Raw genomic sequence first — 7,516 nt, 5'->3', positions numbered from 1 at the left:
AACCCGGTACAAACACCAGTCGACACCGCGGGAAAACTTAGTGCCAATGCCGGGGACCTACTTGAGAACCCAACCATGTATCGGCAACTTGCGAGTGCTCTTCAATACCTAACATTCACCCGTCCAGACATCTCTTATGCAGTGCAGCAGATTTGCATGCACATGCATACTCCCCGTACTGATCACATGAATGCCCTCCGCCGAATCCTTAGATATGTCAAGGGCACTTTGACCAAAGGTTTATACATGCACCGTGGATCCATTTCTACCTTAATCTCCTACACTTATGCTGATTGGGCAGGTTGTCTTGACACCCGTCGTTCCACATCCGACTATTGCGTCTATCTCGGGGACAATCTAGTCTCATGGTCTTCGAAAAGACAGTCTACCGTTTCTCGCTCAAGTGCTGAAGCTGAGTATCGCGGTGTAGAAAACGTCGTTGCAGAAATCTGTTGGATTCGGAATTTATTGCTTGAACTTTGCCGCCACCCGTCTCACACATCAATGGTATATTGTGACAACGTTAGTGCCATTTATCTTTCGGGTAACCCAGTTCAACACCAACGCACCAAACATATCGAGATTGACATCCATTTTGTACGGGAACACGTTCAGCGGGGTCAGATTCGGGTCTTACATGTTCCATCCCGCTATCTGTTTGCAGATATATTCACAAAGGGATTGCCTCGCGCCTTATTTGAAGATTTTCGTTCCAGTCTAAGTATCTGGAATCCTCCACCTTAGACTGAGGGGGTATATTAGTAAACGAATATTAGTCAATATTGTATATTATCATTTCTATATCTATGCATCAATCATTGGCATAATTATCTCCCTTAGTATGTAATATACATATATGAACAGAATGTGAATGGAAAAGGCAGTGAGAATTATTCCAATAATTTATTCTATCACAAATTCATAAAACAGTAAAATAACACGCGCATGCTATCAAGTTCCACGCCAGACAAGTTTGAATCATTCTTCAAAAGCATCTTCTAGCAAAATCTGTTCTTTGATTATGTTATGCCATCGTTTGCAGACAAGTTTACCTATATCACGGAGGATTGTGGCTGAGATTCGTTCGAGTATCACTTTAATAATATCGTCTGGTAAAACTTCAAAGCGATCAACTTCCTCTTCATTGTTCATAGCCGTCGTCATCGACTTCTGTTTCAAAATATGCATACATTTTCTCGTGAGCGAAACATAAATTTGGGGTACGTTTCAAGATAATCACGGCCGGCCCTAGGCAAAGTGCGAGCCAGACTCCCGGGCACGTTTTTTCCGGTGGAGGGGGGGGGGGAACTATATATATATATATATTATATATATATATATATATATATTACAATATAAAACCAAAAACTATTATCCGTTTATATAAAACACTAAGACCTCAAAACTAACACTATGATTTTGCTATGTTTATTTATGTTTAAAAAAAATTAGTTTATACAATTCGTGAGGTCGTAAGGGCCTTTTTTCCGTCTCATATAGGGCACTTGAATCCTCTGGACCAGTTTCCGTAGATAATCAATGATCACAAGATATTAAGCAGATCTAAATCAACTTGGGTTAGAAACATCTTTCCAATAATACTCGAAGTTAGCAGAAATGGAATGTGGTAATAAGCCAGATGTATGGATCCTAGATAAATCTGTAACAAAAATAGATCTAAGCAAAAGAGATATATCTTTGTTTGCAACAGATATATATATAGATCGCTACAAACGATACATATATATTCAATTCATGCAACCACTTAATCTGCAAAATATAACATCCACCGATCGATGGATATTAACGAAGTTAGAGGCCCGGAATTAGGATCCGATGAATCCACATTTACAAACGTTTCCAAGCACTTAAAAATTAAAGACATCTCAGGATTAAATAAAAGAAGAGTACTTAAACTTCCAGAGACAAAAAGGTGGCGAGAAAAAAACCTGTGAGCTGCTAGATGCCATTGGGTGAAGATGATCGGAGTAGGGTTATGGTGGTTAATAGATCGGATGAATGGATTAGAGCTTAATTCAGTAGAAGAAGATAACTCCCGATGAAAAAGACTTACTATTGTAGCGGTAGCGGTGGGTAGTAATTAATTGAGTTTATATTTTTAGGGTTTTTTTTTATCAAAATATCTTTTCATATCTTTTACTTGTACTAAATAGCATTGAATATTTATATTCTGCAAAGATCAGTGTAAATTTATTCGTTTTCTTTCGATCCCTATTCTTCTTACGCCCCCGGGGTAGAAAATAAATAAGGTCCAGGCTTCGTCACTGGCATCAATCCTTATTCTTCCGACGCCATAGAGGTCGGCGACGAGAATCTCCTACACAAGCCTTAATCTGTGGCGCCACCGGCGTATTTTTCATCCTATTACGCCGAAAGATTAAGAGACAATATAGCACATTCAATGCTATTTTGATAACTTAATTTCTTAGTCAATTTGGCTATCTTGTGATTTTCTTTTTTTTAAATATCTTCTTCCACACTAATTAATATTATTGTATTCAATTAAAAGGCATATTATAAATGATGCTTATCAAAAGAGGTCACTACTAGTAAATGAGTTATTTACTTACCGTGACTTTTGTTGAAAATTATTTTCAACGATTTTCCTAAAAGGGATACCTGGGTAAAATAAGTGTTTGAAAAATCATTTCTAACCTTTCTCCAGTGACTTTTCCTACAAAATTACTAGCAAAGTATTTTGTAACGTTCTTACAATTTTTTGACAAAACCTATTCTATTTTTATATATTATATTGTTTTCTAATGAAAATAATAAATATAATTGACAAATGTATTTTTTGTTGAAAATTTGTAGGAGAGTTATCAACAATTTTCCAACAAAATATCATATTTTTATTAATTTGTTGCAATATTGTAGCAAAATTAGAGCTAGTATTTCTTTTTTGGAAGTTCTTCTAACATTTAATAGAATTAGAGGTGTTCATCGGATCGGATAACGGAGTATTCGGTTTATATTGTTCGGATTTGAAATTTTTAGGGCCAATCCAAAATCCGATCCAATCCGAATTAGGGGTGTTCCTATCTGATCCGAATTGATTTCAGATGGATTTGAATGGAATTCGGATAATCCAAAATAATTGGAACAACCCGAAATAGATCGTATAACAAACATTCAAGCAAGCGTCTAATTAAATAAAGTACAAACCGGAAAATTAAAATAAAATATACACAAAGAAAAGTCAAACTTCAAACAAAAGTCAAATTAAATCCATGATCCATCATAATTCTAAAAATTAAAAAAGATACGAATAAAGCTAGACTTCAAAGTAATTAAATCACGTGTTATTTATTCGGATTATTCTGATATCCGAATAGAATAATCCAAACTCTCTGATTTTTTTTTTTGAAATCCCTATCCAAATTTGAATAGTTATGCGGTTCGGATCGATCTGATCCGAATATCCGAACAAGAATTCGGACCGGATTATTTGTTTTTTTTTAGTTTTGGTTTGGATATTGGTTTTTTTTTCGTATTTCGAATTTCCTGAACACCCCTAATTAGAATTACATGTTCTAGGAATTTAGTTGGAAATTTTCGTAGAAAAATGAGATACTTTCTAGTAGTGGGCTTTGAAATATCTAGAATAGTCATAGACAACAAATTTATTTACTTTCACTTTGAATTATTAGTTGTTTTTGTTTAGAAAAGATCTTTATTTCATTTTATTTAGGGAAAAAAATAGAATTGTGTTACAGGCAGCACCCTCGGTTTCCTTAGGTTCTGCAGTTTCGTCTGCAGATTCATAGGAAAGCTGCCATTTTTTCTACTCGCATTGCAATGTGTAGTAGATTTTACATATACTTATTTTAACAAGTGCGTTTTCATTCAAAATACACATTCTTTTCTTATTTCATGGACACATTTTTTGTTAAATCAACCAGTTATTAGTTATTATCATAGAATCCAGCTCATTTAATTTGTAAGTGGGTACCAAATCAATTTGGTATCAGTAAGAACCTAGCTTGTGGTTTGTTAAACTCAATTGAATTCTCATGAGTTTGTTTCATGTGAAAGTGAAGATAAACTATTGACTTGCATCATTTCTAACTATGAAAGTATTATGACACCAGTGATCGAAAACTTGCCGTACCAAAATTGTTAATTATTTTATCACAGCCACTTCTAAATTAAAACGACACGAAATCGTGCTTAGAAAATTTTAAAAAAAATTGTCACTAGTGAAAAGTTGTATTGGTGGCTGGGATGAAGACTGGATGAATGGTATATAACTCGAGAGGAGTTAACGAAATGTCCTAAAATGTTTCACGCAATCTATTGTTAAAATTAAACAGCATGAGTACAAACACAGTTTACATTCTTACAAGATCCAGGTGCTAGATTATTAAATAAAAGGGAGTACAAACATGATTACTCTCTTACTCGATCCGGGAGCACGATAGGAAAAGTTGGTGCTATGAACTGAACCACATAACGGTCATCATATCCAGTGCTCATAGTTACATTTTCCCTTTCTGCGAGATGAGTTTCCACGAGATTAGTTTTCAGATCATAACGTAACAGGCTAGTCATTGTCTTTGGTTGATTTGGTTTCTTGAAGATGATATGCCTCTTATTTACCACACTACATATGGGAAATGGAATATCAATCTGAGGGTGTATGCTAAAGTACCAATGGCACGAAAGATTTAATGAATGCGACTTTTCCCACTTGTTGTTATGAAGATCTTTAAGAATCCATATGTTAGCTTTGTTCCCAGAAACTTTATCAACGAGAGCAAGGAAACCATTCATCTCAACAAACGAATGTTGGTTTCTTGTGCGATCGTCATTTAAACCTGGTAGGCGTGTTTGATAAAATCTCTCTTTCACGGTGTCCATGGAAACCAGGTGATCAGAACTATGAACATCCCAATGGAGGTATCTGCCTTTAACTGAAACAGGATCACCCAATAGTACTGCCCTTCACCCATATTACTAGGAACTTCTATCTTTTTCCAGTATGCGAAATTGGAAAGAATACATACAACTTCTGGTGCCAGGACAAGGATGTGACATTGAATTGGCGGCCCCATAAACATGTGAATCACCTTGTATCGTCTCCGGGCACCATCGTAGCAAAGGCTTATGCCACATTTGCTTGTATAGTGTCCTCCACAAGATGTGGAACAGTTAGGAAGATACATACCTTTCTCTGTGAATAGATCGTACGCATACAAATATTCTCTTCTATTTGCGTCAGCTATCAAAAGGAACTCATTACACCAAGCCTTTATCCGTCCTCTGCAAGGTATTTCAAGATCTTGTTGTTTGAATTCAAGCTTTTCGTTTACTTCCCGCACGACAACTTGACGTGCTTGGTGAGGTCCACTTGACCTCTGGATGATGAAAGACGTATGTTCTAGCAAGATTTGATTGTTAATTGTGTTAAACCATCTCTTACAAACATATTTGCCCCTGTATCGGAGATCTCGAGCAGGGAGTCTTTTAAGGATATCTTCAATAATGTCATCTGGTAATATTGTGAACCGATCAACCTTCATTGTCCTCGGCCGCCTCTCTTCAGCTACGGATTCTTGCATGATCTTTGTCATAGCCTTCTCCATTGATTTCTGTCAAAATATGCATACATTTTCTCGTAAGTTTAAACATGAAGAAGAAACATAACTTTGTTGTTGTACGGAAGGAAACATGCAAGGGTTTTTGTGTCTAGTTCTATAAACTGGATGCCAATGAATAATCAATAACATATATGGAATAATGCATACAAACTTGTGCTTAAGTTTTGCTTGACAGACTAGTGTTTATAACATGTTGTTTATTTATGCAAGCAAGCAGGATTGTGATATTTCAAAGTGCTAAAACATTTGATAAAATGCTACTAAATATTCTTGACAGTATCAACATAAGATTACTTAAAGATCAAACTGAAACTGTCATTAGTAACATTTGAGTATAGTCATAATTAAGTCATTGTGGAGTGCTTGACAGTATAATTTGTTGTTTGGTTAACATATGGACTATAGAATAGAATCAACCCCCGGATGGAAAGTTACAATCACATACAAGATATCAAAGGAATTTAATGGTGAAATTACTTAAGTAAATCTATGAAGCTAATACTTGGTCCTAATCAAGTACACTTCTTGACTCCATTCCATACATAAATGGTATGGAACACAGTTCACAAATCATGTAAAATATAAAGAATACGGATAAGCAAATTGGTTTGAATGTGGAAAATACAATTGAACTGCAACTTTGTTCCAAGGATACTGATATTCCTATGAACTGATAAGTTATATGACTAAATTGGGCTTTAATACTAACAGGAGTATATTTCCTAATAATACCATAATGAGAAAAATCATAGATATATTTTTTAGAATGGAGAATGAGATTTTCTTTTTGTTTTTGGGTGTTCCATAAATCCCATTTACGTCATTTGCAGAACTTCTTTCTCTATTAAAGATCGCTAACACCAGTTAAAATGATTCATTCTAGTGCTTTCTAGCCGGTGTTAGTAATCTTTGACGGAGAAGGAAGTTCCACAAATGGCATCACGATCCTTGAATGGGATTTATGAAACACCCAAAAACCAAAAAATCCCACCTCTTACCCACAAACTATCATAAATTGTCAAAATTCTCCTTTCAAAAAAATTTCCAGGCCTAAATTTTTAATTATTTTTTTATATAAAAAAAATCCAAACGATTTACAATGAAACGTCAGGTAAACTGCAACGCTTCGCCGCAATATATAGCCTCATTTCTTTTAACACCACTCAGTTGCATTAAAATCAATTAACAAGAAGGTATCTAGAGGATATACAGATAATCAACGATACAAAATATTAAGCAGATCTAAATGAATTTGAGTTCGAAACATCTTTCCGATGCTTGCTGAGTAAACTAAAGTTAGCATTGATAAATCTGTAACACATGTGTAATCAATGGATCTAAACGAAAGGAGATATATATCTTTGTTTGAAATAGCTAGATAGATCGCTACAAACGATTCATGCACGCCACGCAATCACTTAATCTGCAATGTACATCCAGCGATCGGTGGATTGTGTTTACGAAACTTAAAGACCCTAAATTTGGATCCGATGAAACCACATTCGTTAACAAATAAGACATCAAGGGTTCTTAAGATTAAAAAAGAAAAAAAGAACCAATGAATTGGTAGTACATATACAAATTTCCAGATTGATCAGGAAATAGAGACAATCAGACAAAAAGGTGGCGATAAACAACCTGTAGGTGGCTTGGTTCCATCGGTGAAGATGATCGGAGTAGCTAGGGTTTTGGTCGTTAATTCATCGTAGCTCTTGTTGAAATGATTACTGTAGCTGCAGCGGTAGCGGTGGGGATGTAGTAAGTGAGTTTATATATTTATATTTATGTTATTTTTATTTTTATAATATCTTCTTCCACTCAAGAACCGGGACTCAACACATAAGTAATATTATTATATAAAGGTTTAAGTTATTCTGGGAAAAAAAAATAAGAAG

The 7,516-nt window shown here is 35.0% G+C and overlaps 1 pseudogene; it reads right to left on the bottom strand.

Moving 5' to 3' along the window:
- Positions 1-978: 978 nt before the first annotated feature.
- LOC143606237 (F-box protein At3g07870-like) lies at positions 979-7,280 on the bottom strand (annotated as a pseudogene).
- Between the last annotated feature and the right edge of the window lie 236 nt (positions 7,281-7,516).

This window comes from Bidens hawaiensis, unplaced genomic scaffold (genome assembly GCF_021521415.1).
Source record: "Bidens hawaiensis isolate Kalapana, Puna unplaced genomic scaffold, B.hawaiensis_p1.1 tig00073730_1, whole genome shotgun sequence".
NCBI lineage: Eukaryota > Viridiplantae > Streptophyta > Magnoliopsida > Asterales > Asteraceae > Bidens > Bidens hawaiensis.
The sequence above is the reverse complement of the archived record's forward strand: the minus strand, read 5'-3'. Positions and strand labels throughout refer to the sequence as shown.